Source organism: Nycticebus coucang, chromosome X (assembly GCF_027406575.1).
Source record: "Nycticebus coucang isolate mNycCou1 chromosome X, mNycCou1.pri, whole genome shotgun sequence".
Lineage (NCBI taxonomy): Eukaryota > Metazoa > Chordata > Mammalia > Primates > Lorisidae > Nycticebus > Nycticebus coucang.
Window position 1 is genome coordinate 162,155,589 of NC_069804.1, and position 27,161 is coordinate 162,182,749.

A 27,161-nucleotide genomic window follows, 5' to 3' on the forward strand; every position below is an offset into this window, starting at 1 on the left:
AGAGATGAACCCAGCCACACATTGTCATTTGATCTTTGATAAACCAAACAAAAGCATGCACTGGGGAAAAGAATTCCTATTTAATAAATGGTGCTGAAAGAATTGGTTAGACACATGTAGAAGACTGAAAGTGGACCTGCAACTCTCACCACTGACAAAAATTGACCCTCAGTTGATAAAAGATTTAAATTTAAGACATGAAACAATAGAAATTCTAGAAGAAAGTGTGGTAAAAACTGTTGATATTATTGGCCTGGGAAAATTATTTATGAAGATGATCCCCTTGGCAACTGAAGCAACATCAAAAATAAATAAAGAGGACATAATCAAGCTAAAAATCTTCCACACAGCTTAGGGTACTACAACTAAAGCAAGAAGATAGCCTTCAGAATGAGAGGAGATAGGTGCATGCTATGAATCCGACAAAGGGCTAATAACTAGAATCTACAGAGAATTCAAACTTATCAACAATAAAACAATCCCATTTATAAATGGGCAAGAGACTTGAACACAAACTTCTCTGAAGACAAATGGCCATAAAATACGTGAAAAAATGCTCATCGTTCCTATCATCAGAGAAATGGAATTCAAAACCACTCTGAGATATCTCCTAACTCCAGTGAGAACACCCCCAGATCACAATATCCTAAAGCTGCAGTTATTGGCATGGATGTGGAGAGTAGGGAACACTTTTGCACTGGTGGTGGAATTGCAAACTAATATAACTTTTATGGAAAGAAATATGGACAATTCTCAAAGAACTAAAAGTAAATATTCCATTTGATTCTGAAATCTCATTACTAGGTATCTACCTAGAAGAAAAAATATAATTTTACCAAAATGACATTTGCACTAGAATGTTTATCACAGTTCAATTCTCCAAGATGTGGAATCAACCCAAGTGGCCATCAACCCATGAATGGATTAATAAACTGTGGTGTATGTATACCATGGAATACTGTTTATCTATTAAAAAGGTAGAGACTTTATATCTTTTATATTTACCTGGATGGAGTTGAAGCACATTCTTCTTACTAAAATATTCACAAGAGTGGAAAAGCAAGTATCCAATGTAGGCAATATTAATAGGAAGCTGATAGATAAACAACTACACAGGTGAATGAAAGAAAAACACAATTAAATTCAAGTGTGGAGAGGGAAGGAGAGAAGGGGATTGGTAAGCTCTCACGTAAGGGGCACACCTTCTGCATCAACTATAACTTGAACTTTACCTTAAAATAACAAAAAATCTAACCTAATTATTCATACTCTCATATTAATTTGAAATGCTAAAAAATGTTCAAGAAAGGGAGAAATAAATGCTGAGGGAAGATGTTACAGAGATTGCTAATTGCCTAACCCAATATTCATCTCTCCCGTATAGAAGACCACTATTTTTAAGCTGGCATGTGATCATTTAGATTAGAATAGACGGCATTTCCTCACTGTCTAGCAGCTCTGTGTTGCTGAAAGGGAGTCTCAAGGAAACTTGTCCTTTTCCCCTAGGTTGGTTTGCTGAAAGATCAAGTCACAATTATGGTGGATTAATAAGAGAAAGGTTTATTTCCGAATACCATGCACATGGGGGGAACCACAAGAATGATTTCCCAAAGTTTCAGTGATAGTGGCTTTTAAAGATGCCTTTTAGAAGGGTGGGGAGAGAAACTGGAAAATATATGTGTAGTAAGTGGTTGCTAAGGGGGATGGGTAGATGGAGGGAAACAGAGTGATTAGTAAATTAACCTAAGAGACAGATATTGTGCTTCAAAGGACCTTAGGGCCAGGTCTATTAGCATGTGAATAATAGTCTAGCACCCCTTTAAGATTTTTAGGTAGATAGAGGAAAGTCTTCCTTCAGAGTTTCCTGATTATGAATAGCCTTTAATTCAAAATAATCTTTATACCAAGGAATCATATTTTGGGGTGAAATTTTCTTAGCTCCTTCATTGCCAATGGGATGAAAGCAGAAATGCTGTGTAATAGAATGAAATATATTTCTTTAGAAGGTAATTGATGTGTGCCCTTTGGCTCTTCCTACTCCTTCCTCCATTTTGCTGCTTAGGAATGGATATAATGGTTGGCACTTCATCTTAGACCCTAAGAAGGGCCACACTCTGGAGATGGCCGAGCAAAAATCTAGAAGAAGCCTGAGCCTCTGATAACTGTACAATTGCCACATCAAGCTGGGATTGCCTACATCAGGACTTTTACATGAAAAAATAAACTTCTATTTTGCTTGAGCCTCTCTGTTGGTCAAGTTTTTCTGTTACTTGTAACAGATCCGAATCCTATGGAAGGTTTGAAATGCTCCCAACATAAAGAAATGATTAATGTGTGCGATGATGATATCCTAATTACCCTGATTTGATCATTACATAGTATGCATCAAAATATCACATGTACCCCCTAAATATGGACAGTTATTATGCATCCACAAAAAAGAAAATAAAATTCCTTATGTTGATTAAAAAAGGAAGATGGGGGACTCAAATGATGGGTGAAGGTCAATGAGGACATGAATAAGGACATGGGACACAGATAGAAGCACTTGTTAGAGACAAGGTCCAACAATTACGTTTGTGAACTGGCCACTATGTGCTCACATTGGCAGCATTGTACAAAAAACTTGGTAAGATTTCATACTCTCAGTAAATCAGTGTCTCATAGTTGTGTTCATGTCAACATGTGGTGGTGTCTTGCTAAGTGGTGTTCATCCTTGTTCTGTGGTTTTGTATGCTGGTAGGAGAATGCCAGAGCTTGAATTAGAGCAATAAACAAGCATTTGTGAATTTTTTGTTAAACTTGATAAAAGTGGAAGTGAAATCCGGGACATGTTAGTTAAGGTTAGTGAGGATCATGCCATGTATAAAAAGGCAGTGTACAAATGGATTAAACATTTTTCTCAGGGGAGAGAAAGTGTCATGGATGAAGAAGGTTGGGGAAACAAATAATGAGCAGAACTGATAAAAAACATTGCAAAATGTTGTCTAATTATGTATCACAGTGATCAGCTAATTGTGAGAAGCATAGCAGACTAAGTAAACATCTATGGACAAACAGGAAAATCTTTTTTTTTTTTTATTGTTGGGGATTCATTGAGGGTACAATAAGCCAGGTTACACTGATTGCAATTGTTAGGTAAAGTCCCTCTTGCAATCATGTCTTGCCTCCATAAAGTGTGACACACACCAAGGCCCCACGCACCTCCCTCCTTCCCTCTTTCTGTTTCCCCCCCATAACCATAATTGTCATTAATTGTCCTCATATCAAAATTGAGTACATAGGGTTCATGCTTCTCCATTCTTGTGATGCTTTACTAAGAATAATGTCTTCCACGTCCATCCAGGTTAATATGAAGGATGTAAAGTCTCCATTTTTTTTTCATGGCTGAATAGTATTCCATGATATACATATACCACAGCTTGTTAATCCATTCCTGGGTTGGTGGGCATTTAGGCTGTTTCCACATTTTGGCGATTGTAAATTGAGCTGCAATAAACAGTCTAGTACAAGTGTCCTTATGATAAAAGGATTTCTTTCCTTCTGGGTAGATGCCCAGTAATGGGATTGCAGGATCAAATGGGAGGTCTAGCTTGAGTGCTTTGAGGTTTCTCCATACTTCCTTCCAGAAAGGTTGTACTAGTTTGCAGCCCCACCAGCAGTGTAAAAGTGTTCCTTTCTCTCCACATCCACGCCAGCATCTGCAGTTTTGAGATTTTGTGATGTGGGCCATTCTCACTGGGGTTAGATGATATCTCAGGGTTGTTTTGATTTGCATTTCTCTAATATATAGAGATGATGAACATTTTTTCATGTGTTTGTTAGCCCTTCGTCTGTCGTCTTTAGAGAAAGTTCTATTCATGTCTCTTGCCCATTGATATAAGGGATTGTTGGCTTTTTTCATGTGGATTAATTTGAGTTCTCTATAGATCCTAGTTATCAAGCTTTTGTCTGATTGAAAATATGCAAATATCCTTTCCCATTGTGTAGGTTGTCTCTTTGCTTTGGTTATTGTCTCCTTAGCTGTACAGAAGCTTTTCAGTTTAATGAAGTCCCATTTGTTTATATTTGTTGTTGTTGCAATTGCCATGGCAGTCTTCTTCATGAAGTCTTTCCCCAGGCCAATATCTTCCAGTGTTTTTCCAATGATTTCTTGGAGGATTTTTATTGTTTCATGCCTTAAGTTTAAGTCCTTTATCCATCTTGAATCGATTTTTGTGAGTGGGGAAAGGTGTGGGTCCAGTTTCAGTCTTTTACATGTAGACATCCAGTTCTCCCAACACCATTTATTGAATAGGGAGTCTTTCCCCCAAGGTATGTTCTTGTTTGGTTTATCAAAGATTAGGTGGATGTAAAATGTTAGTTTCATTTCTTGGTTTTCAATTCGATTCCAAGTGTCTATGTCTCTGTTTTTGTGCCAGTACCATGCGGTCTTGAGCACTATGGCTTTGTAGTACAGACTAAAATCTGGTATGCTGATGCCCCCAGCTTTATTTTTGTTACAGAGAACTGCCTTAGCTATACGGGTTTTTTTCCAGTTCCATACAAAACGCAGAATCATTTTTTCCAAATCTTGAAAGTACGATGTTGGTATTTTGATAGGAATGGCATTGAATAGGTAGATTGCTTTGGGAAGTATAGACATTTTAACAATGTTGATTCTTCCCATCCATGAGCATGGTATGTTCTTCCATTTGTTAATATCCTCTGCTATTTCCTTTCTGAGGATTTCATAGTTTTCCTTATAGAGGTCCTTCACCTCCTTCATTAGGTATGTTCCTAGGTATTTCATTTTCTTTGAGACTATGGTGAAGGGAGTTGTGTCCTTAATTAGCTTCTCATCTTGACTGTTATTGGTGTACACAAAGGCTACTGACTTGTGGACATTGATTTTATATCCTGAAACATTACTGTATTTTTTGATGACTTCTAGGAGTCTTGTGGTTGAGTCTTTGGGGTTCTCTAAGTATAAGATCATGTCGTCAGCAAAGAGGGAGAGTTTGACCTCCTCTGCTCCCATTTGGATTCCCTTTATTTCCTTGTCTTGCCTAATTGTATTGGCTAGAACTTCCAGCACTACGTTGAATAGTAAAGGTGACAGAGGACAACCTTGTCTGGTTCCAGTTCCAAGAGGAAAAGCTTTCAGTTTTACTCCATTCAGTAGAATATTGGCTGTGGGTTTGTCATAGCTTCAATCAGTTTTAGAAATGTGCCACCTATGCCTATACTCTTCAGAGTTCTAATTAGAAAAGGATGCTGGATTTTATCAAATGCTTTTTCTGCATCTATTGAGAGGATCATGTGATCTTTATTTTTGCCTCTGTTAATATGGTGGATAATGTTTATAGACTTACGTATGTTAAACCAGCCTTGCATCCCTGGGATGAAGCCTACTTGATCATGATGAATGACTTTTTTGATGATAAGCTGTAATCTATTGGCTAGGATTTTGTTGAGAATTTTTGCGTCTATGTTCACAAGTGAGATTGGTCTGAAATTCTCCTTTTTGTTTGGGTCTTTTCCTGGTTTTGGTATCAGGGTGATGTTTGCTTCATAGAATGTGTTGGGGAAGATTCCTTTTTCCTCAATTTTTTGGAATAATTTCTGCAGTACAGGAATAAGCTCTTCCTTGAAGGTTTGATAGAATTCTGGAGTGAAGCCATCTGGACCAGGGCATCTTTTGGTTGGAAGCTTTTTTATTGTTTCTTTGATCTCAGTGCTTGAAATTGGTCTGTTCAGGAGCTCTATTTCTTCCTGGCTGAGTCTAGGGAGAGGGTGTGATTCCAAATATTGATCCATTTCTTTCACATTGTCAAATTTCTGGGCATAGAGTTTCTGGTAGTATTCAGAGATGATCTCTTGTATCTCTGTGGGATCAGTTGTTATTTCCCCTTTATCATTTCTGATTGAGGTTACTAGAGATTTTACTTTTCTATTCCTCGTTAGTCTGGCCAATGGTTTATCTATTTTATTTATTTTTTCAAAAAACCAACTCCTTGTTTCATTAATTTTCTGAATGATTCTTTTGTTTTCAATTTCATTGATCTCTGATTTGATTTTGGATATTTCTTTTCTTTTACTGAGTTTAGGCTTAGATTGTTCTTCTTTTTCCAATTCCATAAGATCTCTTGTGAGATTGTTGATGTGCTCTCTTTCTGTTTTTCGAATGTAGGCATCTAAAGTGATGAATTTTCCTCTCAAAACTGCTTTTGCAGTATCCCAGAGGTTTTGGTAGCTTGTGTCTTCATTGTTGTTATGCTCAAGGAAGTTAATGATTTCTTGTTTTATTTCTTCTTTCACCCATCTGTTATTCAACAGAAGATTATTTAGTTTCCATGCCTTTGGGTGGGGTCGAGCATTTTTGTTAGAGTTGAGTTCCACCTTTAGTGCCTTATGGTCTGAGAAGATACAAGGTAAAATTTCAATTCTTTTGATTCTGTTGATATTTGTTTTGTGTCCCAGGATATGATCAATTTTGGATAATGTTCCATGGGGTGATGAGAAGAATGTATATTCTTTATCTTTGGGATGGAGTGTTCTATATGCGTCTATCAAGCACAGTTGTTCTAGGGTCTCATTTAAGTCTCTTATATCCTTGTTTAATTTCTGTTTAGAGGATCTGTCCAGCTCTGTAAGAGGAGTGTTAAGGTCCCCTGTTATTATGGTATTATCAGATAGCATATTGCTCAGACTGAGTAAGGTCTGTTTCAAGAATCTGGGAGCATTTAAATTGGGTGCATAGATATTTAGAATTGAGATGTCTTCTTGTTGTATTTTTCCCTTGACCAATATAAAGTGACCATCTTTGTCTTTTTTGACTTTAGTTGCTTTAAATCCACATGTATCTGAAAATAAGATTGCAACTCCCCTTTTCTTCTGAATTCCATTTGCCTGAAAAATTGTCTTCCAACCCTTGACTCGGAGCTTTAATTTGTCTTTTGAAGCCAGGTGTGTTTCTTGCAGACAGCAAATGGATGGCTTGTGTTTTTTAATCCAGTCAACCAATCTATGTCTCTTCAGTGGGGGATTCAAGCCATTAACATTTATTGAGATAATTGATAAGTGTGGTAGTATTCTATTCGTCTTATTTTGTGAGAGTCCATTGCTTAGTTTTATCTTTTGCATCAGCATGGAGGTTTGGTTCTGTCCTTTAATTTCTGAGTTCTTACTTTGCTGCTGATCCATTGTGGTGGTCAGTGTGCAGAACAGGTTGAAGTATTTCCTGTAGAGCCGGTCTTGGTGTGGCGAATTTCCTCAATGTTTGTATATCCGTAAATGATTTGATTTCTCCGTCAATTTTGAAGCTTAGCTTAGCAGGGTACAGAATTCTGGGCTGGAAATTGTTCTGTTTAAGTAGATTAAAGGTAGATGACCATTGTCTTCTTGCTTGGAAAGTTTCACTAGAGAAGTCTGCGGTCGCTCTGATGGATTTGCCCCTGTAGGTCAACTGGCGCTTACTCCTGGCAGCTTGCAGAATCTTTTCTTTTGCCTTGACTTTGGACAGGTTCATCACAATGTGTCTTGGAGAAGCTCGGTTAGAGTTGAGGCGACCTGGGGTCCGATAGCCCTCTGAAAGCAGTGTGTCAGAATCTTTGGTGATATTTGGGAAATTTTCTTTTATAATATTCTCTAGTATGGCTTCCATTCCTCTGGGGCATTCTTCTTCCTGTTCTGGAATTCCTATAACTCGTATGTTGGAACGCTTCATAAAGTCCCATAATTCTGACAGTGAACGTTCTGCTTTCTCTCTCTTCTTTTCTGCCTCTTTTACTATCTGAGTTATCTCAAAAACTTTGTCTTCTACCTCTGAAATTCTTTCTTCTGCATGGTCTAACCTGTTGCTGATACTTTCCATTGCATCTTTAAGTGATTGACTGTTTCATTTCCTTCAGCTCTGCTATATCCTTTTTATATTCTTCATATTGTTCATCTCTGATTTGATTCTGTTTTTGGATTTCCTTTTGGTTATTTTCCACTTTATTAGCAGTTTCCTTCATTGTTTCCATCATTTCTTTCATTGTTTTCAACATGTGTATTCTAAATTCCCTTTCTGTCATTCCTAACATTTCTGTATAGGTGGAATCCTCTGCAGTAGCTACCTCATGGTCCCTTGGCAGGGTTGTTCTGGACTGGTTCTTCATGTTGCCTGGAGTTTTCTGCTGATTCTTCCTCATGGGTGATTTCTTTTATCTGTTTCCTTGCCCTAATTTTCTTTTCACTTCCTCTTGCTCTTTAAGTTCTTGTGCCTGTGGACTAAGGGTTACAGGACCAGAAGGGTGAGAAGGTTTAAGAGCAAAAAAGGGATGAAAGAAAGGAGGACCGAGTGATAAGAAAAAAAAAAGAAAGATAGAGAAAGGAGAGGGGGTGGGTAAAAGGAATATTGACAAAAAGAAGAGAGGCACAGAAAGAGGGAGATAGAGCAATATAGGTGTACAGTAGGGTACTTTGATACAACCTTAAAAAAAAAAAACCACCTTCTGGGGGTGCCCAGTGGGGTGGTTCCCTTGAAGTCAGCAGCTCTTTGCTAACCTGATCAGACACAGTACCCCACCTCCACCAAGTAGAAAGGAAAGACAAAAATGCTATAAATCAAACCAAAACAAGCAAACAGAAAACTTTACGGGATAAAATTGGCTGGAAAAACCAAATGATAGCGGTAGAAACACTAACAAAAAATGAAGTTCTAATTATTGAAATAGGCAGCAATGAGAAATTATAATTAAACTAGAAAAATTGAGAAAGAAAAAGGATCTGTATGGAAAAGGTTGAACTTAAAAAACAAAACAACAATCCACAACATCAAAATAAACAAAAAAAACAACCAAACCAAAAAAAAAAAAAAAAAAAACACAACCAAAAACAAAGCAGTATGTATATGTTATTGAATATTGTCTGGGCAACACGTGGTCTTCTGGGGTATGAGATGTTAATCACAGTTCTGATACGACTGGAGGCTGCTGATTTCTCAAACCCCAGCAGGTAGACACCCTAAATCTCTCTTCAGCCCACTTAAAAGGCACTTTGAAGTTGTTCATTTACTGAGCAGAAGCTTTCTCAGGGAAGTGCTTGTCACTGCAATCACTGCTGAAGTGGCTATCCACTTACCCTGTGTGTCAAAACTGGTCTCCCTCTGCCCCCGAGGGTTAGGGTTGCAAGGCGGCTCAGACCCCGCCCTTAGGCTACTTGGTCGCTGGGTTACCAGCTCCCGCCCAATTCCAGCTCTGCGACCCTGAGGGCGGAGCTTGCCGGGGCAGATCGCTCACAATGTCTGCCTGTGACCCAGAGCCAAACACTATTAGCTCCGTCTGGCTCAGCGGCTCAGACTGGGGCCCTAGACAAAGGCCAAAGTTCTCCGCACTCCCGCTCAGGCTCTCCCCAAGGCAGTTCAGCTGAGTGCCAAGTCCAAAGACACCAAAACAGTTCACAGGTAAGGCCTTTCTGGTTTGCAGTCTTGCTGCTACTGAACTTACAGTTGCGAGCGGGTTTAGATGGATTGAACACATGCGACCACTTGCCGGTTTTCCACTGTTTTAGTCCTCCTCTTGGGGTCCAGAAGTCTCTCGCTGACTCCCTGTATCCTCTCAGGGGTAATGATAGGCAGATCCCACCAGCCAGAGATGCCTGGAGTCCTATATCCCCAGACTCACCGGTGCCCAGATGCAAGGAAGCTGTTACTCGGCTGCCATCTTGCTCCGCCTCATCCCAAACAGGAAAATCTTAACTGAAAATCTTGGCCAACAACTCATGCCTCTTGCATCACAACAATGCACAGCTCAAATGGCACTGTCTGTCAAGGAGTTTTTAGCCAGTACACAAATAACTGGATTGGAACACTCTCCCAACTCTCCTGATCTGGGCCCCCAATGACTTTTTTCATTACCCGTTATATAAAGAAAATATTGAAAGGAAGACATTTTGATGGCATTCACAACATTAAGGGTAATATGATGATAGCTTTGATGGCCATTACAGAAAAAGAGTTCCAAAAGGCGTTAGTGTCAGTGAATAGGTTCCCAAGGGGAGTAATGATATTCAGCAATGAGGTTTCTGGTACTTTTTCTAGATGAGTTTGCAAACTTAATTGTCAGGAATAAAGACATCACATTCTGTGACTCTTAGGGAAGGAGGACAAGAACTAACATTTATTGAGCACATTCTATGCACTATATGTTTTACAAATATTATCTAATATAATCCTCACAACACTTTAAGTTAGCTATCATAAAGAATATGTTTTTAAGTACAATTTGTATTTAATTGTGCACAAGATGGGACTTCATTATTTTAATGAGAGTTCAGTACCTATCTTAAGCCATAATCAAGCTTAATCCAATCAATATTATGATTAATGATAGCAACGTGTCAAAAACAACCTAAAGGTGTATCATAGGGGATTTTTTTTCTTTCTTTCTTTTTCTCTTCTTTTTTTTTTGAGATGTCTTACTATGTTACCCTCGGTAGAGTGCTGTGCCATCACAGCTCACAGCAACCTCAAACTCTTGGGCTCAAGCGATTCTCTTGCCTCAGCTCCCAAGTAGCTAGGGCTACAGGCACCTGCCACAACACCTGGCCATTTTTTTTTCATCCTTTTTGTTGTCATTGTTTGGCAGGCCCTGGCCAGGTTCAAACCCACCAGCCCTGGTGTATGTGGCTGGCACCCTAGCTGCTGAGCTACGGGTGCAGAGCCTATCATAGGGAATTAATTAAATAAATTATGGTACATCTTCACAATGGAACAGCCTGTAACTGTTAAAAAAAAAAAAAAGAAGAATGATATAGCTCTTTTTGGATTGCTAGAGAAAGAACTCCAAAACACTTGGTAAAATGGAAAAAATATACATACTAGGTGAAGAACATTGGGTATATCATATAATTTGTGTAAGAAAAGGAGAAACAAAACAAAAGAATATACATATTTTCATCTATATATTTAATATGTACACATGCATATAGGTTATATCTGAAAGGATACATAAGAAGCTGGTAGCAAGTAGATGTCTCCTGAGAAGGGTTGGGTAATGAAAGTGAGACTCAGTTTTCACTGTATGCTCTTTGGTATCTAGAATTGTAAATGATCTACAATCTACATATGTTGCCTATTGAAAAGTTAAAAATTTCACTTAAATAAATAAGCAAACTTAGTCAATTTAAGATTTTCCCATCACCCTCTTTCTTCCCACGGTAGCATCTCAGTTCCAGTCTTGTGGCCACAGTGGGAAGAAGCTATTCCAGCTGGTAACACTCAGATCAGAAGTTGATACAGGTTTGGTGGGGTCCTATTTATACTATTTAGAGAGCCTTAACGAAAAATAATACACAATTATGAATACAAAATTAAATATAGAGCCTTGCAATTCATTTGTGCAAATTAGCTTCAAGGTAAATCAGCCTCTATCTGAGTGTGTTATTCCCCTGGGGCTCCTCCACAGAGCTTCACTGTGATAAGGACAGATGAGAACATCCTCATCATATTTCCAGCCTTATAGCCATGCCCTGAATGCATATAGTCTATCTGTCATGGCAGATAGACTTCTCCAGATCAGCCAGCTTCCTCTCTTTCTCAGATCACCTCAGTGCCCTTCTTTGAAGTTACAGGAAAATTCAGCCACTCTCTCAAATCAGTGCTGTGAGAAACTTCGGAAAATCAAGATGTGGGATTTTCCAAGAGCAGCACTTTGGGTTCCCTTGAGCATGGTAACATCAATCCCCACCTGGTGTATGTCATGTTCTCTAGCAGTGTTCAACCACTCAGGTGTAGGAGCAGAGAAAAGGGGGTTGTTGTATGGATCCAGAATTGAAATTTGCACAGTGTGAGTGGTACCCAGACTAAGGGTATGGTAAGATAGATGTTGAATGGATGGGCCATGAACGTTAGGTTCAATGACGAAGGTAATGATTTAGCAAAAAGATAATGGGAATGAGAGCAGGAGTATGAAATGAAAAGCCAATTTACTTGAGGGAATGGTGCTAAGAGGTTCAGCAGTGACCTACCTGGCATCACTACCTCCTAATTCTCTTCCTATCTTTGTGGTCATTCATCTACAATCTACTTTGTTGGACCCTCTTTCTTTATCTGTTCCTAAAATGTTAATATTTCCAGGGCTCTGGCTCCATACTATATATCTCTACTTGGAGATCCCACAGTCATTTCTAACCCAACAGAAGTGAGTTCATTTTCTTCCCCACCCCATACTTGGCTTTCTTCTGATTTATTGAGAACGTATTTTACAAACGTCATTTCATTTCATTCTGTAACAACTCTATGAAGCTTTAGAGATGCAGAATCTGAGGTTCAGTTGAAATAACTTGTCTAGTTGCTAGCTCTGCTAAAAGTATCAGGGTTGTGATTTGAACCCAAATCCAGTTGACTGAAAAGCTCATCACACATTCAGGAATGTCCATTACATGTTCTATAGTTTGGGGTTCTTTTTTTTTTTGCAGTTTTTTGGCTGGGGCTGGGTTTGAACCCGCCACCCTTGGCATTTGGGGCCGGCCCCCTACTCCTTGAGCCATAGGCACTGCCTTACATGTTCTATAGTTTTAAATGCTTTGCTTATGAATCTCTGTCCTGGTCAGTGACATCATCATCCATCCTTTTACCTAGGCCAGAAACCTGGGAGTTATCCTTATCTCTTCCTCCTCCACATGTGGTACAATCTAATCCACTACAAAGTCCTGCTCCTTTTATCTCTCCTAATTTTCTTTTCTCTTTTTTTTTTTTTTATTGTTGGGGATTCATTGAGGGTACAATAAGTCAGTTACACTGATTGCAATTGTTAGGTAAAGTCCCTCTTGCAATCATGTCTTGCCCCCATAAAGTGTGACACACACTAAGGCCCCACCCTCCTCCCTCCATCCCTCTTTCTGCTTCCCCCCCCCATAAACTTAATTGTCATTAATTGTCCTCATATCAAGATTGAGTACATAGGATTCATGCTTCTCCATTCTTGTGATGCTTTACTAAGAATAATGTCTTCCACTTCCATCCAGGTTAATACGAAGGATGTAAAGTCTCCATTTTTTTTAATAGCTGAATAGTATTCCATGGTATACATATACCACAGCTTGTTAATCCATTCCTGGGTTGGTGGGCATTTAGGCTGTTTCCACATTTTGGCAATGGTAAATTGAGCTGCCATAAACAGTCTAGTACAAGTGTCCTTATGATAAAAGGATTTTTTTCCTTCTGGGTAGATGCCCAGTAATGGGATTGCAGGATCGAATGGGAGGTCTAGGTTGAGTGCTTTGAGGTTTCTCCATACTTCCTTCCAGAAAGGTTGTACTAGTTTGCAGTCCCACCAGCAGTGTAAAAGTGTTCCCTTCTCTCCACATCCACGCCAGCATCTGCAGTTTTGAGATTTTGTGATGTGGGCCATTCTCACTGGGGTTAGATGATATCTGAGGGTTGTTTTGATTTGCATTTCTCTAATATATAGAGATGATGAACATTTTTTCATATGTTTGTTAGCCATTCGTCTGTCATCTTTAGAGAAAGTTCTATTCATGTCTCTTGCCCATTGATATAAGGGATTGTTGGCTTTTTTCATGTGGATTAATTTGAGTTCTCTATAGATCCTGGTTATCAAGCTTTTGTCTGATTGAAAATATGCAAATATCCTTTCCCATTGTGTAGGTTGTCTCTTTGCTTTGGTTATTGTGTCCTTAGCTGTACAGAAGCTTTTCAGTTTAATGAAGTCCCATTTGTTTATTTTTGATGTTGTTGCAATTGCCATGGCAGTCTTCTTCATGAAGTCTTCCCCCAGGCCAATATCTTCCAGTGTTTTTCCTATGCTTTCTTTGAGGATTTTTATTGTTTCATGCCTTAAATTTAAGTCCTTTATCCATCTTGAATCAATTTTTGTGAGTGGGGAAAGGTGTGGGTCCAGTTTCAGTCTTTTACATGTAGACATCCAGTTCTCCCAACACCATTTATTGAATAGGGAGTCTTTCCCCCAAGGTAAGTTCTTGTTTGGTTTATCAAAGATTAGGTGGTTGTAAGATGTTAGTTTCATTTCTTGGTGTTCAATTCGATTCCAAGTGTCTATGTCTCTGTTTTTGTGCCAGTACCATGCTGTCTTGACCACTATGGCTTTGTAGTACAGACTAAAATCTGGTATGCTGACGCCCCCAGCTTTATTTTTGTTACTAAGAACTGCCTTAGCTATACGGGGTTTTTTCCGGTTCCATACAAAACGCAGAATCATTTTTTCCAAATCTTGAAAGTACGATGTAGGTACTTTGATAGGAATGGCATTGAATAGGTAGATAGCTTTGGGAAGTATAGACATTTTAACAATGTTGATTCTTCCCATCCACGAGCATGGTATGTTCTTCCATTTGTTAATATCCTCTGCTATTTCCTTTCTGAGGATTTCATAGTTTTCTTTATAGAGGTCCTTCACCTCCTTCGTTAGGTATATTCCTAGGTATTTCATTTTCTTTGAAACTATGGTGAAGGGAGTTGTGTCCTTAATTAGCTTCTCATCTTGACTGTTATTGGTGTATACAAAGGCTACTGACTTGTGGACATTGATTTTATATCCTGAAACATTACTGTATTTTTTGATGACTTCTAGGAGTCTTGTGGTTGAGTCTTTGGGGTTCTCTAAGTATAAGATCATGTCGTCAGCAAAGAGGGAGAGTTTGACCTCCTCTGCTCCCATTTGGATTCCCTTTATTTCCTTGTCTTGCCTAATTGTATTGGCTAGAACTTCCAGCACTACGTTGAATAGTAAAGGTGACAGAGGACAACCTTGTCTGGTTCCAGTTCTAAGAGGAAAAGCTTTCAGTTTTACTCCATTCAGTAAAATATTGGCTGTGGGTTTGTCATAGATAGCTTCAATCAGTTTTAGAAATGTGCCACCTATGCCTATACTCTTCAGAGTTCTAATTAGAAAAGGATGCTGGATTTTATCAAATGCTTTTTCTGCATCTATTGAGAGGATCATGTGATCTTTATTTTTGCCTCTGTTAATATGGTGGATAACGTTTATAGACTTGCGTATGTTAAACCAGCCTTGCATCCCTGGGATGAAGCCTACTTGATCATGATGAATGACTTTTTTGATGATAAGCTGTAATCTATTGGCTAGGATTTTGTTGAGAATTTTTGCGTCTATGTTCATGAGTGAGATTGGTCTGAAATTCTCCTTTTTGTTTGGGTCTTTTCCTGGTTTTGGTATCAGGGTGATGTTTGCTTCATAGAATGTGTTGGGGAAGATTCCTTCTTCCTCAGTTTTTTGGAATAATTTCTGCAGTACAGGAATAAGCTCTTCCTTGAAGGTTTGATAGAATTCTGGAGTGAAGCCATCTGGACCAGGGCATTTTTTAGTTGGAAGCTTTTTTATTGTTTCTTTGATCTCAGTGCTTGAAATTGGTCTGTTCAGGAGGTCTATTTCTTCTTGGCTAAGTCTAGGGAGAGGGTGTGATTCCAAATATTGATCCATTTCCTTCACATTGTCAAATTTCTGGGCATAGAGTTTCTGGTAGTATTCAGAGATGATCTCTTGTATCTCTGTGGGATTAGTTGTTATTTCCCCTTTATCGTTTCTGATTGAGGTTATTAGAGATTTTACTTTTCTATTTCTAGTTAGTCTGGCCAATGGTTTATCTATTTTATTTATTTTTTCAAAAAACCAACTCCTTGTTTCATTAATTTTCTGAATGATTCTTTTGTTTTCAATTTCATTGATCTCTGATTTGATTTTGGATATTTCTTTTCTTCTACTGAGTTTAGGCTTAGATTGTTCTTCTTTTTCCAATTCCATAAGATCTCTTGTGAGATTGTTGATGTGCTCTCTTTCTGTTTTTCGAATGTAGGCATCTAAAGCGATGAATTTTCCTCTCAAAACTGCTTTTGCAGTATCCCACAGGTTTTGGTAGCTTGTGTCTTCATTGTTGTTATGCTCAAGGAAGTTAATGATTTCCTGTTTTATTTCTTCCTTCACCCATCTGTTATTCAACAGAAGATTGTTTAATTTCCATGCCTTTGGGTGGGCTTGAGCATTTTTGTTAGAGTTGAGTTCCACCTTTAGTGCCTTATGGTCTGAAAAGATACAAGGTAAAATTTCAATTCTTCTGATTCTGTTGATATTTGTTTTGTGTCCCAGGATATGATCAATTTTGGAGAATGTTCCATGGGGTGATGAGAAGAATGTATATTCTTTATCTTTGGGGTGGAGTGTTCTATATGCATCTATCAAGCATAGTTGTTCTAGGGTCTCATTTAAATCTCTTACATCTTTGTTTAATTTCTGTTTAGAGGATCTGTCCAGCTCTGTAAGAGGTGTGTTAAAGTCCCCTGTTATGATGGTATTATCAGATATCATATTGCTCAGACTGAGTAAGGTCTGCTTCAGGAATCTGGGAGCATTTAAATTGGGTGCATAAATATTTAGAATTGAAATGTCTTCTTGTTGTAGTTTTCCCTTGACCAATATAAAGTGACCATCTTTGTCTTTTTTGACTTTAGTTGCTTTAAATCCACATGTATCTGAAAATAAGATTGCAGCTCCTCTTTTCTTCTGAATTCCGTTTGCCTGAAAAATTGTCTTCCAACCCTTGACTCGGAGCTTTAATTTGTCTTTTGAGGCCAGGTGTGTTTCTTGCAGACAGCAAATGGATGGCTTGTGTTTTTTAATCCAGTCAGCCAATCTATGTCTCTTCAGTGGGGAATTCAAGCCATTAACATTTATTGAGATAATTGATAAGTGTGGTAGTATTCTATTCGTCTTATTTGGTGAGAGTCCATTGCTTAATTTTATCTTTTGCATCAGTGTGGAGGTTAGGTTTTGTCCTTTGATTTCTGAGTTCTTACTTTGCTGCTGATCCATTGTGGTGGTCAGTGTGCAGAACAGGTTGAAGTATTTCCTGTAGAGCTGGTCTTGTTGTGGCGAATTTCCTCAATGTTTGTATATCCGTAAATGATTTGATTTCTCCGTCAATTCTGAAGCTTAGCTTAGCAGGGTACAGAATTCTGGGCTGAAAATTGTTCTGTTTAAGTAGATTAAAGGTAGATGACCATTGTCTTCTTGCTTGGAAAGTTTCATTAGAGAAGTCTGCGGTAACTCTGATGGATTTGCCCCTGTAGGTCAACTGGCGCTTACTCCTGGCAGCTTGCAGAATCTTTTCTTTTGTCTTGACTTTGGACAGGTTCATCACAATGTGTCTTGGAGAAGCTCGGTTAGAGTTGAGGCGACCTGGGGTCCGATATCCCTCTGAAAGCAGTGTGTCAGACTCTTTGGTGATGTTTGGGAAATTTTCTTTTATAATATTCTCTAGTATGGCTTCCATTCCTCTGGGGCATTCTTCTTCCCCTTCTGGAATTCCTATAACTCGTATGTTGGAACGCTTCATAAAGTCCCATAATTCTGACAGTGAACGTTCTGCTTTCTCTCTCTTCTTTTCTGCCTCTTTTACTGTCTGAGTTATCTCAAGAACTTTGTCTTCTACCTCTGAAATTCTTTCTTCTGCATGGTCTAACCTGTTGCTGATACTTTCCATTGTATCTTTAAGTTCCCTAATTGACTGTTTCAGTTCCTTCAGGTCTGCTATATCCTTTTTATATTCTTCATATCGTTCATCTCTTATTTGATTCTGTTTTTGGATTTCCTTTTGGTTATTTTCCACTTTATTAGCAATTTCCTTCATTGTTTCCATCATTTCTTTCATTGTTTTCAACATGTGTATTCTAAATTCCCTTTCTGTCATTCCTAACATTTCTATACTGGTGGAATCATCTGCAGTAGCTACCTCATGGTCCCTTGGTGGGGTTGTTCTAGACTGGTTCTTCATGTTGCCTGGAGTTTTCTGCTGATTCTTCCTCATGAGTGATTTCTTTTATCTGTTTCCTTGCCCTAATTTTCCTTTCACTTCCTCTTGCTCTTTAAGTTCTTATGCCTGTGGACTAAGGGTTATAGGACCAGAAGGGTGAGAAGGTTGAAGAGCAAAAAAAGGGGATGAAAGAAAGGAGGACCGAGTGATAAGAAAAAAAGAAAGATAGAGAAAGGAGAGGGGGTGGGTATAAGGAATATTGACAAAAAGAAGAGAGGCACAGAAAGAGGGAGACAGGGCAATATAGGTGTACAGTAGGGTACTTTGACACAACCTTAAAAAAACCCCACCTTCTGGGGGTGCCCAGTTGCGTGGTTCCCTTGAGGTCAGCAGCTCTTTGCTAACCTGATCAGACACAGTACCCCACCTCCACCAAGTAGAGAGGAAAGACAAAAATGCTATAAATCAAACCAAAAGAAGCAAACAGAAAACTTTACGGGGATAAAATTGGGTGAAAAACCAAATTATATCGGTAGAAACACTAGCAAAAATGAAGTTGAAGTTATTAAAAAAGGCAGCAATGGGAAATTATAATTAAACTAGGAAAATTGAGAAAGAAAAAGGGATCTGTGTGGAAAAGATTGAAATTAAAAAAACAAAAGAACATCAGCAACGTCAAAATAAACAAACAAAAAAAAACAACCAAACCAAAAAAAAAAAGAAGAAAAAAATACACAACCAAAAACAAAGCAGTTTGTATATGTTATTGAATATTGTCTGGGCAACACGTGGTCTTCTGGGGTATGAGATGTTAGTCACAGTTCTGATACCACTGGAGGCTGCTGATTTCTCAAACCCCAGCAGGTAGACACCCTAAATCTCTCTTCAGCCTACTTAAAAGGCACTTTGAACTTGTAAACTTGCTGAGCAGAAGCTTTCCCAGCTTTCTCGCTGGAATCGCTGCTGAAGTGGCTATGCACTTACTCAGTGTGCCAAAACCGATCTCACTCTGCCCCTGAGGGTTAGGGCTGCAAGGCGGCTCAGACCCCACCCTTAGGCTACTTGGTTGCTGGGTTACCAGCTCCCACCCGTTTCTAGCTCTGCGACCCTGAGGGCAGAGCTTGCCGGGGCAGATCACTGACAATGGATCCGTGTGACCCACCACCAAACACTATCAGCTCCGTCTGGCTCAGCGGCTCAGACTGGGGCCCTAGACAACGGCCAAAGTTCTCCGCACTCCCGCTCAGGCCTTCCCCAAGGCAGTTCAACTCAGTGCCAAGTCCAAGGACATCAAAACAGTTCACAGGTAAGGCCTTTCTGGTTTGCAGTCTCGCTGCTACTGAACTTACAGTTGTGGGCGGGTTTAGACGGATTGAACACACGCGACCACTTGCCGGCTTTCCACTGTTTTAGTCCTCCTCTTGGGGTCCAGAAGTCTCTCGCTGACTCCCTGTATTTTCATAGGAGTGATGATAGGCAGTTCCCACCAGCCAGAGATGCCTGGAGTCCTATCTCCCCAGACTCACGGTGCCCAGATGCAAGGAAGCTGTTACTCGGCTGCCATCTTGCTCCGCCTCCTCCCCCTAATTTTCTTTTCAATTCATGCATTTCTCTTCATCTCCACCATGATTATTCTAGCTCATACCTCCTATACTGCTACCAGAGCCTCCTCACTGACCTTCACACTCTTACTCTTGCCCCACCACCCATTCTCCACATGCAGCCAGAGATGATGCTGGCAAAGCACAAATCTGATCAGATCACTTAGTACCTCTAGAATGAAATCCACATCTTTGTGTGATATGAAAGGTTCTCCATCATCCTCAACATTATTGCCCCCTTACTCTGCTCTTTCTTCAATAGGACACTTGGGGATTGGTTTGAAGATATTTGGCAACTGATGTTTATAACATTGGATGAGGCTTTTTTTTTTTTTTTTTTTTATACAGAGTCTCACTATGTTGCCCTCAGTAGAGTGCCATGGCGTCACAGCTCATAGCAACCTCCAACTCTTGGGCTTAAGTGGTTCTCTTGCCTCGGCCTCCTGAGTCTCTGGGACTACAGGCACCTGCCACAACACCTGGCTATTTTTTGGTTGCAGCTGTCATTGTTCTTTAGCAGGCCCAGGACAGGCTTGAACCTGCCAGCCTCAGTGCATGTGGCCGGCACCCTACTCACTGAGCTGTGTGTGCCAAGCCATGGGTGAGACTTTTTTAAGAAAAAGAATACTAAATTACAAATACAAAAGGAAATAAGAGGCTTTCTAGAAGAAGAGGCCCTCTAGAGGAAGAGGCCCCAGAAGTGGAGAGCCCCAAGCTTAAAATTCATTAGCATCACAGTAAATTTGGTTCTAAGAACATTTGCCAAACCACAGCGCTATTTGCTTAATGCACCCGTGCTGTTTCATACACCTGGCTGCCTTGACACATGTAGGGGTATGTTTCCCTCTACCTGGAATCTCCTTACTTCCCCCCTTACTTAACCTGATACTTAACTGACAACTCATTCTTTGCCAACGGTGGGCTAGAATCAGTTCATAGGCTCACAAGAGCTAATTGTTTAACACACATTTTGCAAACCAGTTATTAAACACAGCCATTACTAAAAATTAAATTATATCAACTTCAATTTAAGGAAGCTATATTAAAGACAAAGGTTCATCACTTCCTAATTATTTTACTACATTTACTAGTATATATTCTTCAATGCCATCTACATCCATTATACTTGTGCTGTAGAAATGCTACTTGGCATCTCTTCCCCACTCTACATTCAACGACATCATATTGGTAGCTTGAAATTGCCTATAGCGGGAGTATTTACACCATGGATATCAGCAAATGGCACAAGACAGAGGTATGTTTTCCCTGGAGAACCCATTATCAAATATTTATGGGTACACCAAAGTCTATGACACAGTCCAAGGAGCACCTTTGTTCAGGCTGCCCTGATTTCCCCCCCTTTACACACACACAACACACACATACACAGAATTCACAACGATGCCCCTACTATACCTTATGTGCTCTATAATATTTAAAATAGTCTATTTCAATCGTTGGTTTAGTTAAAAATAGGCACTATGTTTTACTCATCTTTGCATCACAAATGCCTCTTACATTATAAGGGTCAATAAATCCTGGTGGGATAAATGTAATGTCTCTGAGTTCAGCTCCTTCTTATGTCTAATGAGAATACCTGCTCTCTCTACCACACACAGACATTATGAGAACAAATAAAATACTAGACATGAAAGTATTTGGGGAGGAAAGTGAAAAGTACCACACAAGTGCAAGGTATTATTTTCACACATTCATGTAGTTTAATGAGTTTCCATCATAAAACATCTGTTGGAACATATAATTCGAGCTTTCCTCTGTTCTGGCTCAAGATGTTCTGGTATTTAACCCCTGGGTTCCCTGGGCCTCTTTGAATCTTTCTGGTGTGAGAGGCAGGAGAAACCACTTTGTTTTAATAAAATCTGGCTATGATGTCAATTTTGAAAACCTATGGGGAAAATGAGAAAATCAGAGATACGTTACCAGTGAGGAAAAATTCCCCATTGACAAACAGGGACCCAAAGGTGGGTCAAACTGCCCTACCTAAAACTCTCTTTTTCTGTACCTTATTTTATTTTTGTATGTACTTATTTTATTTTATTTTATTTTTAGAGACAGACTCTCACTTTGTTGCCCTCGGTAGAGTGCCATGGCATCACAGCTCACAGCAACGTCCAGCTCTTCGGCTCAGGCGATTCTCTTGCCTCAACCTCCCGAATAGCTGGGACTACAAGAGCCCGCCACAACACCTGGCTATTTTTTTGTTGCAGTTTGGCTGGGGCCGGGTTTGAATGTGCCACCCTTGGTATATGGGGCCGGTGCCCTACTCACTGAGCCACAGGTGCCGCCCTATTTTTGTCTGTACTTATTTTGTTAGTCCTAACATAGCACTAGTTACTATGTGTCAGTCTATTCTAAGTGTTATACAGATATAATTCATTTAATCTTAAAAAAACATGTCTTACTCTGATTTTACAGATAAGGAGACTAAGTCACAGAAGGGTGACATAATTCTCTAAGGTCACACGTTTAGGTTCACTGTAGGCCATTTCTAGACCCTAACCTCATGATTCTGAGTCTACCTTTGCAGCCCCATAACTTGACTCTCCCTTTCTTCTCCTACACGGATATTTCCCAGATAATTATCATATCATTTCCTACTATGCTGGGCAGTAATAGTAAATGACATCAGTATGCATTGTGAAATGAACCTGGCTTTTAACCAGGAGAGCTGAATTTACTCTGCCACTAAACAGTTGTGTCATCAGGGAAGCCCAGTGACCCAGTAAAAACTAGAAGAACTCAACATGACACCATAGTATAACAAAAACTTGCCTGCTGTAGCAGGTAGCCCCTTGAGGAAGGATGTGGCCACTCCCAGCATAATGGTACAGAAAATACTAAGTCAGGGATCTTCCCACTTGGCAAGTTTCTCACCACTGGAGGACTGCCTTGACCACCGGACCTCTGCAGGGACAGGGGGAGTCACTGGGGACTGCATCCACCTCTTCATTGTATACTTGATCTCAGATCTTTTGTGTTGCTCATTTGGAGGTTCTATAGTAAACCAAAGTACAAGCAACTTGGGCCTGATGTGAGTCTCCATAGTCACAGGTCCATGGACCATGGCCAGCCTTTGTGATCCAAACTGTATCAGGCCCCCTGGGCAAGTCATTTAACGTCTCTGAGTCTCTGCTTTTCCATCTATCAGTGCGTGAGTCAGTGTTGTTTAGTAGGAATAAAAAAGCTTTTTGTGTCAGACAAACTTTCTTATTCATTCATTTGCTAAAGCAGGCGTACTCAAACTTTTTAAATAGGGGGCCAATTCATTGTCCTTCAGACCGTTGGAGGGCCGGACTATAGTTTAAAAAAAAAACTATGAACAAATTCCTACGCACACTACACGTATCTTATTTTGAAGTAAAAAACAAAACAGGAACAAATACAATTCACACCGCCTCTTGTGGCCCCCGGGCCACAGTTTGAGGACCCCTGCCCTTAAAGGAATATTATGTACCAGTCATTTTAGTTGGGTGTTGGGGACACAATGGTGAATGAGGCTGACCCTGGCTTATGATGCTTATGTTCTAGTTGGGAAAACAGGCAACAGACAAGAGTGAATAAATAATTACAAATTGAAATAAGTGATGCAGTAAACACTGCAAAGATGTGAAAGATCTCTATAAAGAGAACTATGAAACTCTAAGAAAATAAATAGCTGAAAACATTAACAAGTGGAAAAACATACCATGCTTATGGCTGGGAAGAATCAACATTATTAAAATGTCCATACTACCCTACGCAATATACAATTTTAATGCAATCCCTATTAAAGCCTCACTGTCATACTTTAAAGATCTTGAAAAAATAATACTTTGTTTTATATGGAATCAAAAAAAAACCTCAAATAGTCAAGACATTACTTTGAAATAAAAACAAAGCAGGAGGAATCACACTACCAGACCTCAGACTATACTATAAATCGATAGTGATCAAAACAGCATGGTACTGGCACAAAAACAGAGAAGTAGACGTCTGGAACAGAATAGAGAACCAAGAGATGAATCTAGCTACTTACCGTTATCTGACCTTTGACAAGCCAATTAAAAATATTCAGTGGGGAAAAGATTCCCTATTTCACAAATGGTGCTGGGTGAACTGGCTGGTGATCTGTAGAAGACTGAAACTAGACCCACACCTTTCACCATTAACTAAGATAGACTCTCACTGGATTAAAGATTTAAACTTTAGACATGAAACTATAAAAATACTAGAAGAGAGTGCAGGGAAAACCCTTGAAGAAATCGGTCTGGGCGAGTATTTTATGAAGTGGACCCCCCTGGGCAATTGAAGCAGCTTAAAAATACACTGATCAAACTAAAACGCTTCTGCACAGCCAAGAACACAGTAAGTAAAGCAAGCAAACAGCCCTCAGAATGGGAGAAGATATTTGCAGGTTATGTCTCCGACAAAGGTTTAATAACCAGAATCCACAGAGAACTCAAATGTATAAGCAAGAGAAGAACAAGTGATCCCATCGCAGGCTGGACAAGGGGCTTGAAGAGAAACTTCTCTGAAGAAGACAGGTGCGCGGCATACAGACATATGAAAAAATGCTAATCATCTTTAATCATCAGAGAAATGCAAATCAAAACTACCTTGAGATACCATCTAACACCAGTAAGATTAGCCCATATCACAAAATCATAAGACCAGAGATGTTGGCATGGATGTGGGGAAAAGGGAACACTTCTGCACTGCTGGTGGGAATGCAAATTAATACATTCCTTTTGGAAAGATGTTTGGAGAACACTTAGAGATCTAAAAATAGACCTGCCATTCAATCCTATAATTCCTCTACTAGGTATATACCCAGAAGACCAAAAATCACATTATAACTAAGATATTTGTACCAGAATGTTTATTGCAGCCCTATTCACAATTGCTAAGTCATGGAAAAAGCCCAAGTGCCCATCAATCCACGAATGGATTAATAAACTGTGATATATGTACACCATGGAATATTATGCAGCCTTAAAGAAAGATGGAGACTTTACCTTGTTCATGTTTACATGGATGGAGCTGGAACATATTCTTCTTAGTAAAGTATCTCAAGAATGGAAGAAAAAGTATCCAATGTACTCAGCCCTACTATGAAACTAATTTTTGGCTTTCGTATGAAAGCTATAACCCAGTTATAACCTAAGAATATGGGGAATGGGGAGAGGGAGGGGAGGAAGGGGGGAGGATGGGCGGAGGGAGGGTTTTTGGTGGGATTACACCTGCGGTGCATCTTACGGGGGTACATGTGAAACTTAGTAAATGTAGAATAGAATTGTCTTAACACAATAACTAAGAAAATCCCAGGAAGGCTATGTTAACCAGTGTGATGAAAATGTGTCAAACTGTTTATAAAACCAGTGTATGGTGCCCCATGATCGCATTAATGTACACAGCTATGATTTAATATTAAAAAAAAGACTAGAGAGTGAAAGACATATTATCAAACCAATAAAATATCTTTTAGCATATATAAAAAAAGAAAAGAAATGGTATGTGTGGAGGGAGTGTTGTTTTCCACAGGGTGATTAAATAGAGTTTCTCTGAAGAAGAGGCATTCGAGCCAATTTATTATATTTTTACCTGTTTGTGACTTTGGAAAAATTACAGTAAATTACAGTAAAAAGGTACAGTAGTGACTGTTCTGAGCTTCCAAAACTCCCACCTCCCAGGATCCTTGTGATATTCCACTGAGACAATATTTGTAAAACATCCAGCAAGTGGCTTGGCACCTGTAGCTCAAGCAGCTAAGGCACCGGCCATATACACCAGAGCCGTGGGTTCAAATCCAGCTCGGGCCTGCCAAACAGTAATGACAAGTACAACCAAAAAATGGCTGGGCATTGTGGTGAGTGCCTGTAGTCCCAGCTGCTTGGGAGGCAAGAGGCAAGAGAATCGCTTGGGCCCAGGAGTTGGAGGTTGCTGTGAGCTGTGATGCCACGGCACTCTACCCAGGGTGACAGCTTGAGGGTCTGTCTCAAAAAAAAAAAAAGCATCCAACAAGTGTGTAAATGTTAGTTCCTTTCTCTATCCAGCTGGAGCAGTTGATGTTCTCCAGCCTGAAAATTGCTTAAGTTCATGTAATCTGATTTGGTAACTATTAACCTACTTAATCAAAAAGTTGGGAATTTAGCAGACAAATCAAGTCACCCCAAAATTAGCAAAAATAACACATGCTTACACTTTAGGATTGAAGGTAGACACCTTTAATTTAGGATCTCCCATCTCATCAAATCTGGCTAACCCCTACCCTAAAATAATCAGCTGGCAAAGAAGAAAATTAATGTCCTGCAATTTTCCGTATTAGCACCGGCTAGATTTCCCTTCACTAACTAAATCTTTAACAAAAAGTTATGGGAGATATTTACTACTGGATCCTTATACTGCCCAAGAAAATGGTACCTTAATTTCTCCTTAGGGTGGAACAAAGAAACACGTCTTTAATAAAGAAAGGATGCTGTAGTCTCCACTTCCAGGAGAGAGACTAGGTGAGTTTAATTTTCACATCCAAGGTCGCATAACAAAGTTGCTAGCAAGCTCAGACCAGAATTCAAGGCTATAGGCTCTTGCCACTATTTTCCTGCTTAGACCAGTGGCTGCCTGGGGTGATGATTAAAAAAACAATTCAGCAGAACTACAACCTCTACCAACTGGTTACCCTATCACAAGACACACACAGTCACAAATTGATAGAACAAATGATTCAGACTTTGTCAAGAATAACTTGATCCTTTGGGTTGACATTCAGTATCCTAAAGAATCTGTACTAAGAGCTAAGATAATCATACAGCAGGCCAGTCCCTAAGATCACTTGGTGGAACTTCATCTGATCACAGTTTAGAAAGCACAGTGCTAAACACAGACACACACAGAGAGCCGACCTTTTTTTAGTGCTTATTGTTAATAATGTACCGACAAGTAAAAGTTTAAGCTGTGTTTCAGCTGGAGTCTGAAATGTGGGGAAGATCACACTGTTGGGCCAGGAAGAAAGGAAGTGAAAGCTGCCCAACTTGCTGAAGCAAAAGCCATGTTCTTGGTGTGTGCTTTAAGATACATTTCATGATCAAGAAAGAATCACTATTTATTCAAATACTGTTTCCAGTTATTCATATTAAAGATTATAAATCTTGAACTTGAATTTTATCCAAACAGCTATAGTACAACATAAATCAGGACCTAAACCCTTCAAGTTTTTGGTCTTTAAAACATTATTTAAAATATGCTTTTACCTTCAAAGAAGCATACTCACTTCCATTTATACTCAGTATAGTCAGTTCTAACCCTAAAATGTAAGAGCATTGTCAAAATTAAAATAATATACTTAGGTTTTAAGCTAAACCATTGTTGCTTTCAAATTATTCAGTACAGAAAACCATGAGATATGCTTGAAATAAATTAGAAGCAATGGCTGTAACAACCATGTCCCAAGTCGATGCTTTTGAACAGCTTGTGGAAATACATCCTTGCTTTGGTGGCCAAAGCAATTTAAGCAAATTACAGATGCTTAACCTTTTGTTGAATGACTGTACTGAAGTCAAATTTTATATACTTTAAAAACCACTATTATAGATAGTAATTATAATTGCTTCTGACAAGTAGGTTGAGAAGCCATCCCAGCAATCCAACATATATAATACAGTGTTTTAAGCACAATTCTACATAAATCATTCAAAGCGACCAAAGAACAGAAGTCACTGCAAAACAGATGCAGTTTGGAACTTGGTTCTCCCAAAACATTAGAAGGGCTCTGGCATATAGTCAAAGTAATCT